Genomic DNA, 23435 nt, shown 5'->3' on the forward strand with positions numbered 1-23435 from the left:
GTAGGGCATTTGTCTTACATGCAGCCAATCCAGGTTTGATCTCTGGCATCTCATATGGTTTCTGGAGCCTTCCAATAATAGTTTCTTTTTCTTTCTTGTTTTTTTTTTGCTTTTTGAGGTCGCACCTGGTGATGCTTAGGGGTTACTCCTGGCTATGTGCTCAGAAATCGCTCCTGGCTTGGGAGACCATATAGGACGTCAGGGGGTCGAATCATAGTCCATTGTGCAAGGCAAATGCCCTACTGCTTGTGCCACTGCTCTGGCCCCATAGGAATAGTTTCTTGAGTGCAGAGTGAGGAGTGACCCATAAGTATTGTCTGGTGTGGCCCAAAACCCAAAAGAAAAAAGAAAAAAAATTAAAAGCATTTCATTGTATTTCTTTTATTTACATATGTCCTTATTTCAAAAGGGATTTGAGTGGACTGTGAACATATATATATATATATATATATGTGTGTGTGTGTGTAATATTCCATGATATCTGTCTATCGTGTTCTATCTTCTCATTCATACACATATAAGCATGAGTGAAACTCCAGGTTCAACTATTCCCAAACAGAAAGGAGAGTAAAGAAGAACATGAAAAGTAAGATGAAATCATGGGTAAACTGAATCCATCAGACACATGCCTTAGGTCTTGTACACAAACTGAAGGTGTGGCATAGTTTTATTTTAAATTTCTTGACAAGTGAGGAAAGAATTTGTAGAGTGATTCACAACATTCACAAAAAACCATGCCGGTTGGTTGCTCAAATAAAAAAAGAACAATTGCTGCTCCTGCGAGAAATATCCACGCTCAACTTGTCTTGTAACACCTTTAACGTAAACTGTGCTGGTTTAAAGCTGTCCCGAAGTTCTTGGATGCTTTCCCATTTCCTCCTCTTATACGTGGGTAGTCCACATGGTTGGCACTACCCAGAATGACTTGGAGCTTACAAAGAAAGGATAGGTCTTGGATCCTTTATATTCAGCTCATTGAGTTGAAGACACACCATTCTTTGCTTAGATTATGTTTTTTTTTTTTACCTTAAATGCTAACAGGTTTCTTTTGTTTTATTTTTATTTAAACACTGTGATTAGGGCCAGAGAGATAGCATGAAGGTAGTGTGTTTGCCTTGCATGCAGAAGAACAGTGGTTTGAATCCCAGCATCCCATATGGTCCCCCGAGCCTTCCAGGAGCGATTTCTGAGTGTAGAGCCAGAAGAAACCCCTGCACACTACTGGGTGTGACCCAAAAGCCAAAAATAAAAAAATAAACACCGTGATTACAAACATGACTATAGTTGGGTTTCAGTCACAAAAAGAACACCCTCATTTACCAGTGCAACATTTCCACCACCAATGCACCTCATCTCCCTCCACCCACACCCCCTCCCTGTATGCAAGACAGGTATTCTACTTATCTCACTCATTAACATTGTCATGGTAGTTGTTAGTGTTCTAACTGTACTCACTCCTCCTTGAGGTGAGTTTCATATTGTGAGCTGGTCCTTCCAGCCCTCATCTCTGGGCATTATTAAAATAATGTCTTTTATTTTTCTTAAAACCCATATATAAGTGAGACTATTTTGTGTGTGTCTCTCTCTCCCTCTGACTTATCTCACTCAGATTAATAGTTTCCATGTCCATACATGCATAGAAAAATGTCATGATTTCTCACCTGATGGAGGAATAATCATTTATTTACCACAGGTTTTTTTTGAGAAATATGGAATGCTTCAAAAATTTGTGTGTCACCTTGCGCAGGGGCCATGCTAATCTTCTCTGTATCATTCCAATTTTAGTATATGTGTTGCCGAAGCGAACACATACCAGTTTCTTTCCTTTTTTTTCATATTCTTTTTTAATCTTTATTTAAACACCGTGATTACAAATATGATTGTAGTTGTATGATTTCAGTCATGTAAAGAACACCCCCCCTTCACCAGTGCAACATTCCTACCACCAATGTCCCAAATCTCCCTCCTCCCCACCCCACTCACACCTGTACTCAAGACAGGCTTTCTACTTCCCTCATTCATTCACATTGTTAGGATAGTTCTCAATGTAGTTATTTCTCTAACAGCACTCATCACTCTTTGTGGTTTGCTTCATGTTGGGAGCTGCATCTTCCAGCCCTCATCTCTTTTGTCTCTGAAAATTATTGCAAGAATGTCTCTCATTTTTCTTAAAACCCATAGATGAGTGAGACCATTCTGTGTCTTTCACTTTCTCTGACTTATTTCACTCAGCATAATAGATTCCATGTACATCCATGTATCGGAAAATTTCATGACTTCATCTCTCCTGATGGCTGCATAATATTCCATTGTGCATATGTACCACAGTTTCTTTAGCCATTCATCTGTTGAAGGGCATCTTGGTTGTTTCCAGAGTCTTGCTATGGTAAATAGTGCTGCAATGAATATAAGTGGAAGGAAGGGGTTTTTGTATTGTATTTTTGTATTCCTAGGGTATATTCCTAGGAGTAGTATAGCGGGATCATATGGGAGTTCAGTTTCCAGTTTGTGGAGGAATCCCCATATCGCTTTCCATAAAGCTTGGACTAGACGGCATTCCCACCAACAGTGAAAGAGAGTTCCTTTCTTTCCACATCCCCACCAGCACTGCTTGTTTTCCTTCTTTGTGATGTGTGCCAATCTCAGTGGAGTGAGATGGTACCTCATAGTTGTTTTGATTTGCATCTCCCTGACAATTAGTGATGTGGAGCATCTTTTCATATGCGTTTTGGCCATTTGGTACCACAGTTTCTTTAGTCATTCATCTGTTGAAGGGTATATTGGTTGTTCCCAGAGTCTGACTATTATAAATAGTGCTGCGATGAATATAGGTGTGATTAGAGCCAGAGAGATAATGGGAAGGTAGTGTGTTTGCCTGGGATGCAGAAGGATGGTGGTTCAAATCCCAGCATCCCATATGGTTCCCCGAACCTTCCAGGAGCGATTTCTGAGTGTAGAGCCAGAAGAAACCCCTGAACACTACTGGGTGTGACCCAAAAGCCAAAAATAAAAAATAAAAATAAATAAATAAATAAAAATAAATAAAAAATAGGCATGAGAAAGGGATTTCTGTATTACATTTTTGTGTTCCTAGGCCTAGGGTATATCCCTAGGAGTGGTATAGTTAGATCATATGGGAGCTCAATTTCCAGTTTTTTGAGGAATCTCCATATTGTTTTCCATAAGGGCTGGACTAGACGACATTCCCACCAGCAGTGAATGAGAGTTCCTTTCTCCCCACCAGCACTGATTGTTCTCGTTCTTTGTGATGTGTGCCAGTCTCTGTGCTGTGAGATGGTACCTCATTGTTGTTTTGATTTGCATCTCCCTGATGATTAGTGATGTGGAGCATCTTTTCATGTGTCGTTAGGCCATTTGTATTTCTTCTTTGATAAATTGTTCATTTCTTTTCTCCATTTTTTGAAGGGCTAGATGGTTTTTGATTGTTAAGTTCTGTCAGTAACTTGTATATCATAGATATTAGCCCCTTGTCTGATGGGTACTGGGTGAATAGTTTCTCCGATTCTGTGGGTGGCTTTTGTATCCTAGTCACTATATTCTTTGAGGTGCAGAAGTTTCTCAGCTTAATATAGTCCCATCTGTTTATCTCTGTTTCCACTTGCATGGAGAGTGATGTTTCTGCCTTGAAGATGCCTTTAGTCTCAATGTCATGGAGTGTTTTTACCTATGTGTTGTTCAATAACCTTATGGTTTTGGGACTGATATCTAGATCTTTAATCCATTTGGATTTGATCTTTGTGCATGGTGTTAGATGGAGGTCTGAATTTGCTTTTTTTGCAAGTGGCTGACCAGTTGCTCCAACACTACTTGTTTAAGAGGCTTTCCTTGCTCCATTTTGCATTTCTTGCCCCTTTATTGATGATTAATTGATTGTATATCTGGGGCACATTCTCTGAATATTCAAGTCTATTCCACTGATCTGAGGAGTCTGTCTTTATTCCAGTACCATGCTGTTTTAATGACTATAGCTTTGTAATGCATTTTAAAGTTTGGGAAAGTGATGCCTCACCAAACCTTCCATTGCAACCTGGTTCCCTACATGGGGTAGACCATAGAGAGAGAACATCAATTTCCATTTGGAAGACATTTCCATGCTGGATCCCATTCTGAGGCTCACTACTCCTAAAGGGACCTCTGAATGCTGCAAATCTGTTTCAGGGGCTGTTATTCTGGAACCTTATGGGTGGTCTCTCCAGGAAGCCTGTTTGCTGAGACTCTGACTTAGGTATCTCTGGCAGTAGTACTGCCTATATCAGGCCAATCCTTGTCCTGTCCAGGACAAGAGCTTGTTTTCCTGGTTTTCCTGACACTTTACAGTTGGTAATCAAGGGAAAGCCAGGGAATACAGCCCGTGTATTTCCAAGGACCAGGAGAATGCCAGGCTCAGAGAACATGTTTAACACATGCTCATGACAAACAAGAGGCTCTGGATAACCAAATGCTCTCATCACCCAGTTTCCTGAATCTTTACAAGATGAGGCCAAACCTTCAGGTTCCCAAAGTGACATCTACCTCTTGGAAAGCCTCCTGGTGGTGAAGTCCACCAACTACACTGGGACAACCTGACACCACCTCAGGTCTGTAGCTGTGGGACCAAGATCACTCTTCAACATGTGGCAAGAGAACATTTTCACTGGGTGGTTAATCATTGACTCAAAACTCATGAAAACCAAATGCTTTCTAAAAATTGTTTGAATGTATTTATTTATTTTGGTTTGGAGGCCAGTCTGGCTGTGCTCAGGAGTTATTTGTGGTTCTGTTCCCAGGGATCACTCTAGGAGGTGCTCAGGGAACCAACAATGGTGCCAGGGATCAAACCCAGGTATGGCAATATCCACTGCGCTATCTCTCTGACCCCAGCACCTTCTTAACTGCTATCTACATGATTTATAATCAGGATCCCAGGCAGTAACAGGCAAAACAATCAACTAATTCATAAGACAGAAATACTGCCAAGTAAGCTCTGAAGGACTGTTGTTTTCTACTGGTAGGAGGGAGGTTTACAATGACATTGGCATTATTTCTAGAAGGACTGATAAATCAATTAAAACCACTAGATTCATCCACCTATGATGATATTTAGAGAAAGAAAAGCTCCTACCTTTTAAAGCAGCCAAGAATAGTATTCCATGTGAAGAGTGGAATTTTATGTTTATTGCATACTACTGGGGATAGAAGGTGATCAAAAGGCACATTTGCCTTTTCCTAGAACAAAGATCATACTATTTAATTCCATTGCCTGAGACCATCCTTCTGAACTCATTCTGGTTCTTCCTTTTCTGCCCATTTCAGCATTTGCTACACACATTCACATTTCTAGCAGACATGGAAGAATTTAGAAAATGATCGTGCTTTGAACAGGAGAGATAATAAAGTAAGGTGCTTACCTTGCATGAGGCTGATCTGGGGTTTGATCCCTGATATCCCATATGGTACCCTGAGCCCTCCAGGAGTGATTCCTGAGTGCAGAGCTAGGAGTAACCTCAAAATACCACTGGTTGTGGCCAAAAAATCACCTTCCCCCTCAAAAAAGGGAAAAAAGATTATGCTTTATTAGCGCAGTCCCAGGATTAATTATCCCTTCCAAAAAATTTTGTCGGGCCCGGAGAGATAGCACAGTGGCGTTTGCCTTGCAAGCAGCTGATCCAGGACCAAAGGTGGGTTAGTTCGAATCCCGGTGTCCCATATGGTCCCCCGTGCCTGCCAGGAGCTATTTCTGAGCAGACAGCCAGGAGTAACCCCGGAGCACCACCGGGTGTGACCCAAAAAAACAAAAAAAATTTTTTTTTGTCAGAGAGGAGCTGATGAGACAGTATAGCTGATAACCTTGCCCTCAACAACCCAGGTTTGATCCTGGACCCAGCACACAGTCAGGAGTGATCCCCAAGCACAGAGCCAGGAGTAAGCCCTGAGCACATCTGGGTGTGGCCCAAATGTCAAAACAACAAGAAACACTTTACAACGTTTTGGGGCCAGAATGATAGCACAGTGTGTTAGCATAGGGTGTTTGCTTTGCACATGGCTGCCCTGGATTTGTATTTCAGGCACAAGTTTATAAATCATGGTACTTTAAAAAATTTAAATATCTTTTTTTGTCATACCCGTTAGTTCTCAGGGATTACTCCTGTATCTGCACTCAGAAAGTGCTCCTGGCACTTGGGAAGTATATGGGATGCTGAGAATGGAACTGGAGTCAGTCCTGGGTTGGCTGTGTGCAAAGCAAATGTCCTACTGCTGTGCTATCGCTCTGGCCCCTTAAATATAATTTTAAAATACATTTTTTTTTGGTTTTTGAACCACACCCAGCGATGCTCAGGGGTTACTCCTGGCTATCTGCTCAGAAATAGCTCCTGGCAGGCACGGGGAACCATGTGGGATGCCGGGATTCGAACCGACCACCTTAGGTCCTGGATTGGCTGTTTGCAAGTCAAACACCGCTGTGCTATCTCTCTGGCCCCTTAAAATACAATTTTTTAAATGATATACCAGAGACCAAGAGAAAAACAGTGATCTAAAAAAGGATTAACACCCAAGATATATGAGGCCCTGGTAAGATAAAAAAATAAGACAATCATATCAAAAACTGGAGAATTAATGAAAATAAAGTTTGCTAAGGAAAAGATAAGAATGGGGCCAAAGTGATAGCCCAGCAGTAGGGCGTTTGCCTGGCATGCAACTGACCCAGGACAGACCTGGGTCCTATCCCTGCCATCCCATTTGGTCCTCCAAAGCCAGGAGCTATTTCTGAGCACATAGCCAGGAGTACCCCTGAGTGTTACCAGGTGTGCCCCCCCACAAAAGACAATAAAGCCAGAAGGCATATAAGAAAATGGTCTGCATCATCCATCACCAGGGATGTACAAATCAAAGCAATAATGACGGGCCAGAGCAATAGTATAATGTCTGCAGCATTTGCTTTAGACATGGGTGACCAAGGTTCAATTCCCCCCCCCCCCAGCATTCCATATGGTCCCCTGGGCACTGCCAGGAATGATCCATGGCAGTAAATAAGGCAGGAATAAGCTCTGAGCACCACAGGTATGGCCCTCCTCCTCAAAAAAAAAATCCCAAACATAAAAACCCACTAACAACAAAATTTTGCATTATGGCACACATCACAAAGATAAAAACAACCTGTGTTGAGGCCAGAGAGATAGCATGGCAGTGAGACATTTGCCTTGCATGCGGCCAACCCAGAACAGACCCGATTTGATTCCTGGGATCCCGTATGGTCCCCGAGCTTGCCAGGAGTGATTTCTGAGCACAGAGCCAGGAGTAATCCCTGAGCATCTCCTGGTGTGGCCCCAAAACCAACCAACCAATCAATAAATAAACTGTTTTTTTTTAAAAAAAAAAAGAAAAGAAAAGAAAAACTAGCTGTGCTGAGGCTGGAACTATTGTAAGATGTTTGCTTTGTATGCAACTGACCCGGGTTCAATCTCTGGCATTCCAGGAGCTCTGCATTCACACTGAGAATCCTAGTTGTGTGTCAAGTTCCTGCATCCCCCCAACTAAACCTAAAACTAGTGTTTATCTGGATGTGGAGAGAAGGCTACCCTATTCATTGCTCTTAGGGATAGTGACTGTTTTGTCCTTTGTTTGGAGGCCACACCATCCAGTGCACAGGCATTACTCATGGATCTTTACTCAAGAATATCTCCGGGAGTACTCAGGGGACCATATAAAATGCAGAAGATTGGCATTAGGGATAGTTGTCTTCCAGAATCTATGAATATTTTCTATCTTTTCCATTTTTAGGTGAATTTTAGTATCTTCTTAAATTGCATGGATATTTTTCATCACATTTATTTTTGGCTACCTTTTGTCTTTTTTGCAAATTAGGATGGCAAAATGATATGTGGGAGAGGTATGATATGTGAGATCCACGCCTTGCATACAGCTGACTTGGGTTCAATCTTTGGCATGCTAATGATCTCCTAAGCCAGCTAGGAATGATCCTTGAACACCTCCAAGTATAGTCCCCAAACCAAAAGATAAATAAAATTAGAAAAATGGTAAAATAAGGGACTAGAGATACTTGAGTAGTTAAGACATTTGCTTTGAACGTGCAAACTTCTGTTCAATCCCTGGACCTGAATAAGTCCCCTGAGTACCTCCAAGCATAATGCCTGAAAATCCAGAGTAATAGCATGTCGGTTAGGGTTCTTTCCTTATGTGCAGCAAGCCTGAGTTCAATTATAGGTATGGCATCTCATATGGTTCCCTGAACCTCATATGGTTTCAGGAGTGATTCCTGAGTTCAGAGCCAGGAGTAACTAACCTCTGAATGTGTGGCTGCAGGTGTGGCTTTCCACCTAAATAAGAGTGATGGCTGTTGGTTTTCACATTATTTTACCTAAAACAAAGATCATCCCTGGTTCCTTTGTATGTTAGTTTGCAACTTCTATTTACTCCAAAAATTTTTTTGCTTTACATGTAAACCTTGGTAAGACTGGCTCAGGATAGCCTGCGCTATCTGTATTTACTCTGTCCTGACTACTCCACTTGAGGTACTCAATAAAAGTGTACTCAATAAAAATGAGAGTTTGAGGATGCAGGGGATCTCCATACTAAGTAGAAGATTCCCAGAATATACATTTTTCACCTTCATCCTGGTTTGGATTATTTCATACTCTACCCTGATTCAGACTCATTCACCTGGGTTTGTAAATACAGTATGTGTGGTAATTTTACAATCTCTGAACACAGCTCTAGGAGTAAGTCCTGAGCACCAACAAGTGTAGCCCCCCCCAAAAAATAATAAAAATAGACCAATTCCTCTTTCCCCTTTCTCTTTATTTCCCCCTTCTTCCTCATTGCAGAGTAGAGGCAAGGAACACTTGGCCCATACACTTTGCTTACAGTATACACAGTGTCACAATATTTATTTTCCAGGATTGAACGCATTTGGTTGCAGTGCACCAGAGAACATACATTTTTGTCATATTGTTAGAACCCAAACAGAATGCCATTTTAACATCATTTGGCATGCAAGGCGATGCCAGGAAGTGGCTTTCAGTCTCATGCCTGAAAGACAGTGCTGTGACACAGGTCATTTAGTAATTCCTATGTTACCTGTGGTTCATCTGGGATTTGGTCACAGGATTCCTTTCTGGTGGTTTGTAGAAGACCATATGTAGAGCAAGAAATAAATTGGGATAGGTCAAGAAGCCTGAATCTTTGAACTTTCTTCATGGTCCCCAGATAATAGTCATTGAAAATTTCCAGTCATTACAAAGAACTATGAAGTAAGTGAAAAATTGTTCACAGATGATAAACATAGCCTGTTCCAAGGCAGAAATAGGACCAGAGAGACAAGGCTTGAGCACAGGCTTCATAGGGGAGAGACCCAAGTTTAAAGCCAGCATAACATAGTCACTTGAGTACTTCCAAGAGTAACTGCTCAGTGGGGCTGGAGAGACACTACAGTAAATTGAGAACTTACCTGACACTTGCACACCCCAGTTTGATCCCTGGAATTGTATATGGTCTCCCGAGCATCTCTAGGAATGACCCCTGAGCTCATAGTCAAGAGTAAGCCTTCAACATCATTTTTGAGAAACAAAAACAACCACCACCACCACCAACGAAAGGCCTGGGCTCAGATTGATTTACTGGTAAGTTTTCCCAAACATTTAAACGAATGGTGGCATATATGTACAATGGAATTCTAGTACACTCTAAGAGTAGACAAAATTATACACATTTCTGCCCCTTGGATAGATCTGGAGAGTATCATGCCAAGTTAAGGAAGTGAGAAGAAAAGGTACAGATACAGCATGAACTCTCCTCTTTGGGTTGTAAAGAAGTATAATAGCAGAATAACTAATGGCCCCAAAGCAACAGAATATATAAAATAGCCTTTAGAACCAAGTTTACCATAGTGGGGGAGAGGATGGTGTAACCCTTAGACAACATTGGAGAGAAACAACACTCTGGTGGTTGATGTGGTGTTGGTGGAAGTACCCCCCCAAAGAAAAACAACTGTAATTGATAGTGACTAAACTGAAAACATAAAAGTGAACTGAGAAACAAACAAAAAAGGTGTTGAATAAATACTAAATAGGGGCTGGAGAGAAAGTACAAATAGAAGGGCAAAAGGTGTCCCTCCCACAAAAGAAATAAAAAGAAACAAACAAAATACCTCACCTTCCACAACATTGCCAACTGTGTGGCAAATGTGTGGCATGTACATGCCTCTCCCACACAGTTTCTTCTTGTTTGAATTTTTGGTCTACACATGTAGTGCTGGGGTTTATTTCATGTTCTCTGCTCAAAGGGTTTCTATGTCAGTGTGCAGGGGACCTGGGGGTTCCAGCAGCTGAACCGTGGAGCCCTCCCTCCTGGGCTCAGCCCAGTGAGTGATGGTCCTAGCCCGAATGCTCTTTTGGAAGAAGAGGAGTAACCAAACATTTCACATCTGTGTTTGTAGTTTGTCATCGATATTCCATGCACACCTTCAATCGCAAACCAGGAAGACAAGCAGGAATGGTGGAAGGACTCGTTGACTATGGAGACCACCACTTCCGGTTTCCCTACTGGCAATGCCCTGAGGTCATTTGCATAACCCAGAATGTTCTGCTCTCAATTGATTTTTTTTCAGTCCCAATGTACCAGTTTCCAAGCCAGGATTATTTTCTGAGTGCATACCTAAGAGTAGTAACCCCTTAGCTTCACTGGATGAGTCCAAAAATTAAAAAAAATGTAAAAGAAAACAAAACAAAACATAGAGACAAGCAAGGTACAGCTTGAAGAGCTAGCCCAGTGGTCAGCAAGCCATGGCCGTGAGCAACGGTTTTTTTGTTTTTGTTTTTGTTTTTCGTTTTGTTTTGGTTTGGGGGCCACACCCCTTTCTTTACACTTTTTAATTTTTTGGGGGGGGGCCACACCCGGTAATGCTCAGGGGTTACTCCTGGCTATGTGCTTAGAAGTTGCTCCTGGCTTGGGGGACCATATGGGACACCGGGGGATCGAACCGTGGTCCGTCCAAGGCTAGTGCAGGAAAGGCAGGCACCTTACCTTTAGCGCCACCGCCCGGCCCCTCTTTACACTTTTTAATGTGGCTCTTCTGTGTGCCGGGTGGCCCCTCCAGGAGTCAGGACTCTGCTCCTAGCCTCTATCAGTGCGTGCCCTGGGTGCAGCCCCAGTGGCCGGCTCCACACAGCTCTGATTAGAACCAAGGCCAATGTTCACATTAGTGTTTGTGACTTTGTCAGTCATTGTCAGGGTGTAATTTTCTCTACAGTGTAAGGCAAATTTTACGGAATTTAACGTTATCGATAAATAATCTTTCAAAAGTTTTTGTTTTATTAGTTGTGTTATTTGTATTCTCCCGATCTATGTGGGTACTTGCATGCAGAATATTCTCAATAAAATGATTGAAACTAAAAACAGTGGGCCATCCTACGGAGTTTCGGTTTTAAAAATGTAGCTCACAAAATAAATTTCAACTGTGGTTTTGGCGAGATTTGGCTCAGTTGAAAATCAAGGTAGCCCTCCACTGAGCTAGCCAATGCTTGGTTTAGCTTTTGGTTTTGGAGCAAACCCACTGGACTATCTCTCTGGCCCCCAATTAGGAAATGATTTTGAACTGCCTCAAGGTTTCTGAATCATAGATCTATTCTCACAAGCATTAGTTCTGTTCATTCAACAAAGTAACGGTGCTAATTCTTGTCAGTGGCATCAAAAGTGTGCTCTTGAGCAAGAGAGCATGTTCAATGAGCTGAAGGCATACTTTGCAGGCTGATCGTCCAGGTTGTAACCCCCGTACTAGAGTGGTCCAGATGTACAGGGCTCAGGGCCACCTCAGAGTCCAGAGCTGTAGCCCCTGAGGACTACTGGGCGCTGCCCAACAGCCAATAAAAGAAAAGAGCGGCGATTGGGGAGGAGTGGTGGTGATTCAGAATTATAGTGCAGAGGTGAAGGTGTTGCTTGCATGCCGCTGAATTCACATAGGTGTCTAGCACTGAGGTGTTCTTGGCACTGCCCGGAGTGATCCCTCCCGTAGTCACTGGTTTGGGTCATAAAAACAAACAAACAAACAAACAAAGTACCTCACCTTCCACCATTTTCCCAACTGTGTGGTATAATTCTCTATGCATGTGCATGCCTCTTCCACACACATTTTCTTGTTTGGACTTTTGGTCTACACCTGTCGTGCTGGGGTTTATTTCATGTTCTCTGCTCAAAGGGTTTCTATGTCCGTGTGCAGGTGACCTGGGGGTTCCAGCAGTTGAACCGTGGAGCCCTCCCTCCTGGGCTCAGCCCGGTGAGTGATGGTCCTAGCCCGAATGCTCTTTTGGAAGAAGAGGAGTAACTAACCATTGCACATTTGTGTTTGTAGTTCGTCATCGACAATTTACGTTAACTCACACTGTGAACCTGCTCTGTGCTTCAATGTACAGCCCCTTTCACCAGTGCAACATTCCCAGCACCAATGCCTGGTATTTGTCTCCTCCTCCACCAATATCTGTCTACGAGATAGACATTGTATTTTTCTCTCTATCATTGTCATGGAGTGGTTAGTGCTGTTGTTTCTCTAACTCAGCTTAGCACACTTTGTGGTAAGCTTCATATCATGGGCTGCTTCTTCCATACCTTCATCTCTATTGTCTCAGGGTAATATTGTCGTACTGTCTTTTAATTTTCTTAGATCCCACAGCTGAGTAAGGCCATTCTGTGTCTATCTCTCTTCTTCTTGCTTATTTCACTCAGCATAATAGTTTTATGTTCATTCATGTATAGGTAAGTTTCATGATATCATTTTTCTCTTAGCTGCATCCTATTCACCTGTGTACCACAGTTCCTTTAGCCACTTTTCTGTTGTCGGGCACCTGGGTTGTTTCCTGATACTGGCTATTACAAATAGAGCTAATGAACATAGAAGTTCAGAGAGCATTTTTTTAATTTTTATTTTTTATTATGAGAACAAAGATGTAAGGTTACAGTGGGAAGACAATCACCCATACACAGCCGCATGAAAGAGCCTTATCTGCTGTACTATCTTTCCATTCCTTATTTTATTTAAATGTAATTATATTTTTGTTTATGACCCAAACCAGTCTCTAAGGGAGGGATCACTCTGGACAGTGCCAAGGAAGCCACCTCAGTGCTAGAGACCTATCTGAACTCAGCTTCATGCAAACACCACCTTCACCTCTGCACTATAATTCTGAACCAGCACCAGTCCTCCCCACCCGCCGCTATTTTCTTTTATTGGCTGTTGGGCAGCACCCAGTTGTCCTCAAGGGCTACAAAGCTGGACTCTCAGGTGGCCCTGTACCCTGTACAACTGAGACCACTGGTGGGGAAAGCTGGTCCAGCAGTCTGCAATATATGCCTTCTACTCATTGAACACGTTCTCTTGCCCAAGAACACTATTTTGATGCCACTGCCAAAAATTAGCATTGTTATTTCGTTGAATGAACAGAAGCCAAGCTTGTGAGAAAAATTCTACTATTCAAATACGTTACAGCCTTGCAGATAGTTCATAACCATTTCCCAATTGGGGGCCAGAGGAATAGTCCCGTGGGTTTGCCCGAAAACCAAAAACCAAACCAAGCAAGCTGTATCTTGCTTTTCTCTGTGTTTTGTTTTGTTTGTTTTGTTTTATATTTGGACCACACCCAGTGATGCTTAGGGGTTACTCCTGGCTATGTGCTCAGACGTCTCCCTTGGCTTGGGAGTCCCTATTGAACGCCTGGGGATCTGACCTCAGTTGGAGCTGCGTCATCCATGCTCAGGGCAAATGCCCTACTGCTGCGCCACCGCCATCGCTCTGGCCCCTTTTTTATTTTTTTGTTTCTGGGCCACACCTAGCAGTGCACAGGCAACAGTGTTCACTCAGAAATTATCCCTGGAAATGCTCGAGTAACCAGATGACGTGCTAGAGGCTTGCTAGACAAGAACCCTTCCAGTATTGATTGGCCCTTTTTCCTCTTGCATGCACATAGCCGACCTGGATATGGGAGCGTCATTAATCAGAGCAGCTTAAATTCTATCCTTTGACACTTGAAGTGAAGCTCTATCTATAGAAAAGATTTCTTTATTTCTTTCCCATAGATGAAGCTTAGGCATGGAACTCTGGAATTTCCTAGACCAAGGGACAGACTCACCGTACACTTAGGGTGATTTGACCATAACCCTAGAAACTGGACAGTTTTTCAGTCAATGGGTAGAGAAAGTTTCTCCATCCATGAGAGAGTACGATTTTTAAGGAAACCGGTACCTTGGGATGGAAAAAAACCAGCTTTTAACAGAGCATTCTGGGTTATGCAAATGACCTCAGGCATTGCCTACTGGGAAACCGGAAGTCATGGTCTCCATAGTCTATGCGTCCTTTCGCCACTCTTGCTCATCACATAGATATTTTTCTCAATGTCTCTTCAATAGAATAAATTTCTTGGTGTCAGAGCCATAGTACAGCAGGGGCGCCTTTGCCTTGCACACAGTCAATCAGGTTTGATCCCTGGCATGTCCTATGGTCTACTGAGCATTCCGGGAGAGATTCCTGATCAAGAGCTCGAGTAGCCTCTGTGTGCTGGTTGGTGTGGCCCAAGAGCTAACAATGGACGAAACAATCAACGTCCTGTCGTGCTGGGGTTTATTTCATGTTCTCTTCTTTTTTGTTTTTGTTTTTGTTTATGGGCCACATCCAGTAACGCTCAGGGGTTACTCCTGGCTATGCGCTCAGAAGTTGCTCCTGGCTTGGGGGACCATATGGGACACCGGGGGATCGAACCGCGGTCCGTCCAAGGCTAGCGCAGGCAAGGCAGGCGCACCTTACCTTTAGCGCCACCGCCTGGCCCCTCATGTTCTCTTCTTAAAGGGCGTTTATGTCCGTGCACAGGGGACCTTGGGGTTCCAGCAGTTGAACCGTGGAGCCCTCCCTCCTGGGCTCAGCCCGGTGAGTGATGGTCCTAGCCCAAATGCTCTTTTAGAAGAAGAGGAGTAACCAAACATTTCACATCAGTGTTTGTAGTTTGTCATCGATATTCCATGCACACCTTCCATCGCAGGAAGACGAGCAGGAATGGCGGAAGGACTTGTTGACTATGGACACCACCACTTCCCGTTTCCCTACTGGCAATGCCCTGAGGTCATTTGCATAACGCAGAATGCTCTGCTCCCCATTGATCTTTTGACTCTAAATGGACAGGCGTCCTTAAAATCGTACTTTCTCATGGACAGAGAAACTTTCTCTACCCGTTGACTGAAACACTGTCCAGTCTCTAGGGCAGGAATGGCGGAAAGACTCCCGACTACGGAGACTGGGACTTCCGGTTTCCCAGTAGGCAATGCGCTGAGGTCATTTGCATAACCCAGAGTGCTCCGCTCTCAATTGATCCTTTTTTTTCAGTCCCAATGTACCAGTTTCCTTAAAAATTGTATTCTCATGGAAGGAGAAACTTTCTCTACCCGATGACTGAAAAACTGTCCAGTTTCTAGGCCTATGGTCAAATCACCCTAAGTGTACTGTGGGTTCCCGTTCCTTGGTCTCCAGCATTCCAGCCAACCTGTTAGAAGCTCTAGGCTTCAACACGCAGCTGCTTTGCTGTCTTTGTAGGACTTAATTTTTGGAGAGCTTTATCACTCATAAAGAAAGCTTTATGGAGGGGTAAAGCTCGACATCAAGTGTCAAAAAACAGAAAAGGACCCATTTTGGTCAGTACCTAATAGTTACCTCTTTCTATGTTAAGGTGGATATTCTTTCCTTATTAAGCCTTCAATGGTACATCCAGTTATTTCTTTCTCTGTGTTTTAGGTTTTATGGTATTACTGAGGATTTAATTTTTTTTCAGTCATATAAGGAATCAGGGCCAATCCTAACACCAGTATAGATATCCCTCCATCAAAATTCCCCAAGGGCTTCCCATATCACCCAACCTGTGCTTAGTCTGCCAGTAGAACAGGCCCATTTTAAGTTTAATTTGTTAAAATTTGTGTCTCTTAATTCCATTGGTGTTGCTTTTGGCTTGGATATTTAGAACTTTACTCTTTAACACTACCAATGCCCCAGTTGTCCCTGTCCCCAACCTTTCTTTTTTTTCCTGTGTATCCTTTTTAATTTCTTTTTTTATTATAAGATCAAAGATGCAAAGAAAGAGGACAAGGTAAATTTACAGTGGGAAGACAATCACCCATAAACAGAATTCTCAGAAGACCAACCTTTCTTATTTGTATTTCTCCTCCTCTATTAGTTTCTTTTCTTCTCCTAAGTATACTCAGGGGCCAAGGGTTGATTTTATTTTATTTTGAAGGATAATTCACTGTATTTGAGAAGTCTATAGTGAAAGCACAATGTCTTCCTAAAACTCAACATTAAGGGCCAGAATGAGAGTACAGTGGCTGACCTGGGTTTCATCGCCAGCATTCCATAAGGTCTCCAGAGCCCACAGGAGTGTAGAGGCAAGAGAAATTCCTGAGGATTTCTGGGTGTAGCTTAACTTAAAAGTTAAATTAGGGCCCGGAGAGATAGCACAGCGGCGTTTGCCTTGCAAGCAGCCGATGCAGGACCAAAGGTGGTTGGTTCGAATCCCGGTGTCCCATAGGGTCCCCCGTGCCTGCCAGTAGCTATTTCTGAGCAGACAGCCAGGAGTAACCCCTGAGCACCGCCGGGTGTGGCCCAAAAACCAAAAAAAAAAAAGTTAAATTAAATTAAATGAATAATCTCTGTAAGATATGTAGGAGGTAAGGTGTGAGCCTTGCAAAACGGCTCACCCTGGTTTGACTCCTCCTTTTAACTACATAGGGTCTCCCAAGCCCCACCAGGAGTGATCCCGGAGCACAGAGCCAGGAGTCCATCCTGAGAACCATCAGGAGAAATACAAAAACACAACCTCACTACTCAATATTATTTTAGGCCAGGGATGTAAGTGTGTCGTGGGGTCTGAGCCTTCATATTTGAGGTTATGCAACCAAATTAGAACTGCCTTGACACTTTGAGTTTGAATAGTAGGGTCTCGCACACCAGGAGCCTTTAAAATGTTTGATTCTGGGCCATGCCTTGTAGTGTTAATGGGTTTATTCTGGCTCTCTACTCAGGAATTACTACTGTTTGGCTACGGAATGCTCTGGATAAAACCCTGGCAGGCATTGTGCAAGTCAAGTACCAAACCTGCTGTGCCATCTCTCTGGCCTGAGCCTTTGAAATGTTTCAAAGTTTCCATTTAATGGAAGAAACGTTTCAGCTATTCAAATAGAACCTTTAAGACCAAGTAAGGTTTTATTTCACACTGGAAATAAAGCAGAATGCCAGGATCAAAGGAAATAAACATTAGTGTAATAAGCAAAATCATAAATGATTTCATCTAAACAAACCCCACTAAATCAAAATGTCACTTGTGAGAAATATTGAAGTACATTTGATTAAAGCCTCAGAAACACGTATTTGTCATTTGACATGACTCATTAGCTTTTAAGCACCATCTTTTATAGCCTGTTCTATGCATTTTGGAGGGGATTATGTGGGCCATATAATGAGTCTCACCCATGACTGTGCTCAGGGAACCATAGTCTGTGCCAGGGAACAAATTCACGTAGCCACATGCAAGCTAAGCCCCTCAATGCCTGTGCTCTCAGGACATTACATGGCTTTATTTTCGGAGTCCCTTCCAGTGGTAAATCCCTTATTTTCCCTCTACCCAATAACTTACCAAAATTAAGAAATAAATGTTGGGGGGCCGGAGAGATAGTATGGAGGTAAGGCGTTTGCCTTTCATGCAGGAGGTCATTGGTTCGAATCCCGGCACCCCATATGGTCTCCCGTGCCTGCCAGGAGCAATTTCTGAGCCTGGAGCCAGGAATAACCCCTGAGCACTGCCGGGTGTGACCCAAAAACAAAAAGAAAAAAAAAAAAAATAAATAAATAAATGTTGGGCCAAGGAGACAGCTCAACAGGAGGGCATGTCTGACATGCAGAAGTCCTGGGTCCAATTTCTGGTGTTATCCAGTGCTCAGCGCACTGCTAGGTGTAATCTCATTGTTCTGAGCTGGAAGTAGTTCTTGAGTACCAACAGGCATGGCCCCCTAACTCCAAATAAATTTGCTAATAAAAAACGCTGAATAAGGGGCCGGGCGGTGGCGCTGGAGGTAAGGTGCCTGCCTTGCCTGCGCTAGCCTAGGACGGACCGCGGTTCGATCCCCCGGCGTCCCATATGGTCCCCCAAGAAGCCAGGAGCAACTTCTGAGCGCATAGCCAGGAGTAACCCCTGAGCGTCACAGGGTGTGGCCCAAAAACCAAAAAAAAAAAAAAAACAAAAAAACGCTGAATAAGGGGCTGGAGAGAAAGCATGGAGATAAGGTGGTGGTTCAAATCCTGGCTTCCCATATGGTCCATGAGCCTGCCAGGAGTGATTTCTGAGTAGAGAACCTGGAGTAACCCCTGAGCGTTGTGGGGTGTGACTCAAATACGAGAGAGAGAGAGAGAGAGAGAGAGAGAGAGAGAGAAAGAAAGAAAGTAGTTTATTTATTGAAAATCAAACGTAATTCTAGAAATTAGTTAGTGAGAGGTCTGAAAGTGCTTTATTTATTTATTTATTTATTTATTTATTTATTTTTTGTTTTTAGGGCCACACTCGTTTGATGCTCGGGGTTATTCCTGGCTAAGAGCTCAGAAATTGCCCTTGGCTTGGGGGGACCATATGGGACGCTGAGGGATCGAACCACAGTCCTTCCTTGGCTAGCGCTTGCAAGGCAGACAGACACCTTACCTCTAGCGCTACCTCACCGGCCCTATTTATTTATTTTTAATTATTTTAATTATTTTATTTTAATTATTTTTAAATCTTTATACAATTTGATTACAAACATGATTGTAGTTGGGTTTCAGTCATACAAAGAACAACCCCTTCATCAGTGCAACATTCCCATCAACATTGCCTCGGATCTCCCACTCCCTACCTCCCCCAGCCTGTATTTGAGACAAGCTTTCTACTTCCCTCACTCATTCACATTGTTATGTTAGTTGTCAGTGTAGTTATTTCTCTAACTGCACTCACCACTCTTTGCGGTGAGCTTGAGATAGTGAACTGGACCTTCCAGCCCTCATCTCTGTTGTCTCTGAGAATTATTATATCATTAAGATCAGAAATAGTTTATTTATTGGCTTTCGGGTGGAATTTTAGAAAATAGCTAGTGAGAGCTCTGAAAGTGCTTTATTTTAAGTTCTTTGGGCCTATTGTTTATTTTAATAGTTAACAATTAATTAAGTACCTTAAGGTATGTGTGGTAACAACAATGCACTAAGTATTAATGTTTGGGAACACACAAGGAAATGATAAAATATAGTTTTAATAATTTCTTTATTTACACCTTGTTTACAAACATGTTCATAGTTAGGTTTCCGTCATAAATTGTACAGCCCCTTTCACCAGTGCAAGATTCCCAGCACCAATGCCTGGTATTTCTCTCGTCCCCCACAAATGTCTGTCTTTGAGATAGGCATTGTATTTCTCTCTCTATCATTGTCAGGTCTGTGTAGATGTTTCTGTAATTGAGCTCACCACACTTTGTGGTAAGCTTCATATCACAGGCTATTCCTTCCAGGTCCTCATCTCTATTGTCTGGGTATTATTACTGTACTGTCTTTTATTTTTCTTAAATCCCACAGATGATTAAGACTATTACTGTCTGGTTTATTTCACTCCTTATAATAGTTTTATGTCCAACCATGTATAGTTAAGTGTCATGATATCATTCTTCTTAGTAGCTGCATACTATTCAATTGTGTACCACAGTTTCTTTTTTCTTTCTTTCTTTTTTTTTTTGTACCACAGTTTCTTTAGCCACTGTTTTGTTGTTGGGCACCTGGACTGTTCCTAATACTGGCTGTTGTAAAGAGCTGGATGAACATAGAAGAGCTGAGAGCATTTTGATATTATGTTTTTAATTCCTAGGGTATATTGCTAGGAGTGGTATTGCTGGATCATATGGGAGCTCAATTTCAAATTTTGGAGGAATATTCATATTATTTTCCAGAAACCATTTTTCCCACTGTTGCTCCACTGCAACATACATATATGTGTTCCTATCTCTATTATATAAGAACTTGTTTGCACACATAGGACTTCCCATTTTAATGTGCCTATGCAAAAAAGAACAATGCCATATGGTACTTCTGGTGACTGTGGGGATAGAAATACAAAGGTAAACAATCCCATTAACCTGGTTCTAACATGAACTCAGAACACTAGAAAAACTTGTCTACTAGAATTCTCTACTAAATGATCCAGAAAAAAATGCAGAACTTGCCTCTACATAAAAAGATAGATAATAAGAGTTTCTTACTGCTTTATTCTTTTTTTAACTTTATTGATTGATTGGTTGGTTGGTTGGTTGGTTGCTTAGTTAGTCTTTGAGCCACCCCTGGTGACTGTCAGGGCATGCTCCTGGCTCTGCACTCAGAACATGCTCCTTGAAGGCAGGGGGACCATATGGGATCCAGGGAAACAAACCAGGTCCCTCCCAGGTCAGCTTCATGCAGGGCAAATGGTCTATTACTGTGGTATTTATCCGGCCCCTCCATTACTGCTTTAAAGAGTTGCTGTCTCTGTTTTTTGCTATTGGATTACTAAAAATCTTGTTGTTCTGTTATGGTCTATTTTGGACACTCTTTTTTGCCTCTTTGTTTTGTATAGAAACCTCTTTCCTAACAGTGGGAAATTTCTCTGCTATTATCGCCCTCAGTACTTGTTCTTCCCCCTTTCGGTTTTCTTCCTGTTGTCGAATGTCTATAATTCGGAGATTTTTTTTTCTCTTGTTTGTTCATTAATACCTTACAATTTATTCCAGAGTGTTGTCTCTCTTTTCTTTTTTGACTTCTTGATTCCTGCTGGCTTGTAATTCATCTTCAGGTTCGACAGTGATATTCTCTACCTGTATAATTCTACTATTATGGCTTGCTAAACTGTTTTATGTTTGTTTGTTTTGCTTTGGGTCACACCCGGCAGCTCTCAAAGGTTACTCCTGGCTCTGTGCTCAGGTGATAATATGGGATACCGGGATTATTACTTCCAACCAACCTAGATTGGCTACATGCAAGACAAACACCCTCCTGCTGTGCTATCTCTTTGGCCCCCAGTCTTCTTTAGCTTCCCCACTGACCTTTGCATGCAGGAGTCTCAAACTCATTTTCCCTGGGGGGCCGCAGGAGGCAAAGTCGGGGTGATCCTTGAGTGCAAAGTCAGTAGTAAGCCTTGAACATTGGGGGTGTGTGCCCCAAACAACTAAAACAAAACAAAACAAAAAAGATTTCTCTAGGGCATGGCCACAAAATGTTGTACGGAGGGCTGCAACCGGCCTGGGGGCCGCGAGTTTGAGACCCCTGATGGTGATTTGGAGTGCTGGAGCCTCAGGGTGTTTAAGAAAATGACCTATTATATTGTTTGTATAAAATGTGACTCAAGGTCTATCTTTTTTAGAGGGCATTTTTCTAAAGTAACAGGGTTATCTAAGTATGATTAAAAAAAAGCATTCCATAGTAGTTCATTGATTTGTTCAGTTGGTCTTTGAGCTGTCTATTTTCTAAGAGAAAGAAATGTTAGATCCAATCTGCCAGGAAGTCTATGATATAATTTGAAATGACTTGGGACCCTGAAGGAGGCTGTGAAAAGACCCAAAAGACAGACTCATTTGCATTGGTGGAAGGGATTATGACGTAGGGTTTCCTATCCCCTCTCTGACACAAATCTGGCTGGCACCAAAGGGCAGATGAAGAGTGATGGTCAATATTGTTTATTTTTTTCCCCAAAGAACCAACTCTTGCTCTGTTGAATCTTTTGGATTGATTTTGGATTTTCAATTCATTAATTTATGCTCTAAGCTTTATTATTTCCTACTGTTAACATTCTTTTTTTGTTGTTTGTTTTGCTTTTGTTTTTGGGCCACACCCAGTGATGATCAGGGGTTACCCCTGGCTATGTGCTCAGAAATCCGTCCTGGCTTGGGGGACCTTATGGGACATGGGGGATCTAACCCAGGTCCATCTTGGGTCAAGGAAAGCATATATTCTTATGCTGTACTATCGCTCTAGCCCCATGTGCATATTCTTTGAGGAATTTTCCAATTGCCTAATCGTTTGTTTTAAGGCTCACTCTTGAAAGTACCTGGGGGGCCATATGCTGTTTAAGGGATTAATAAGAAGTTTGCAAAATTAAAGGCAAATTCCTTAACTGTTCAAGTATCTCTAGTCCCTCATTTTGCCATTTTCATTCTTTTATTTATCTCTTGATTGGAGGCCATAATGAATCATACCTAGCAGGCTTCAGAGACCATATAGTGGGCCAGGCATTCAACTCAAGTCAGCTGTATGCACGATAGAGATCTACCTCTTCAGTGTATCATTTTGCCATTCTAATTCAGGAAAAAACCAAAAGATAGCCAAAATAAACCTAACCTAAAATGTCCATGCAATGTAAGGAGACACTACAACTCACCTGGAAATGGAAAACAAAACAGAAAATATTCATGGATGGGAAGACAACTATGCCTATGTTCATCAAATTAGCTTATTTGGCTTTTTTTGTTTTTGTTTGTGTTTGTGTTTGTTTTTGTTTTTGGGTCACACCCAGCAGTGCTCAGGGGTTATTCCTGGCTCTTTGCTCAGAAATTGCCCAGGGCAGGTAGAGGGGACCATAGGGGATGCCAGAATTCAAACCACCGACCTTCTGCATGAAAGGCAAACGCCTTACCTCCACAAATTAGATTATTTGAACAGTGTTTTGTTCAAAGAACTCGAGATTGTGGCTCTTGGATCTTCTATGGAAAGGAATGGAGAGGAAGAAACATATCTAAAGTCAGACTTTTCAAATTTGCTTTAGGTTCATGCCTGGTCGTATTGAAGGGCTATTCTTGACTCCGTGCTCAGGGGCCACTCACAACGGTGCTCTGGTTCTATGGTGCTCGGGACCAGACCAGTCAGTGGTGCAGAATAAAAATGTTTAATTTCTTTTTTTTTTTAGTTTTTGGGTCACACCCGGCCGGTGCTCAGGGGTTACTCCTGGCTGTCTGCTCAGAAACAGCTCCTGGCAGGCACGGGGGACCACATGGGACACCGGGATTCGAACCAACCACCTTTGGTCCTGGATCGGCTGCTTGCAAGGCAAATGCCGCTGTGCTATCTCTCCGGGCCCTTTTTTTTTTTTTTTGTTTAATTTCTTTATTCAGTCCCTATCCCAGAAATACCTTTTCTAGAAAATAAATAGGTGAACTAAATGAAACAATCTGTGAGACTTCAAATCCAAATTGTGGTTAGCAGAAGGAGAGGGAGAAAGAGGGCAGATCTGTCAGGTCAAAGAAGACAATTGTATGATGACAGTTTGAATTGCACTTTCTAAACCGGGAATGTTGATCACCTACTGCATGTGTGAGATCCTTAGCAACACACATATGTACATCCACATAGACTCGCACATTTG

At 42.4% G+C, this 23435-nt stretch overlaps 1 non-coding gene across 1 annotated transcript; it reads right to left on the bottom strand.

The window, feature by feature from the left end:
* Nucleotides 1-1703: 1703 nt before the first annotated feature.
* On the bottom strand, nucleotides 1704-1809 carry LOC126000238 (U6 spliceosomal RNA). Its single transcript, XR_007492594.1, has one exon. It is a non-coding gene; the product is annotated as a U6 spliceosomal RNA (small nuclear RNA).
* Nucleotides 1810-23435: the final 21626 nt, after the last annotated feature.

Source organism: Suncus etruscus, chromosome X (genome assembly GCF_024139225.1).
Source record: "Suncus etruscus isolate mSunEtr1 chromosome X, mSunEtr1.pri.cur, whole genome shotgun sequence".
Taxonomy (NCBI): Eukaryota; Metazoa; Chordata; class Mammalia; order Eulipotyphla; family Soricidae; genus Suncus; species Suncus etruscus.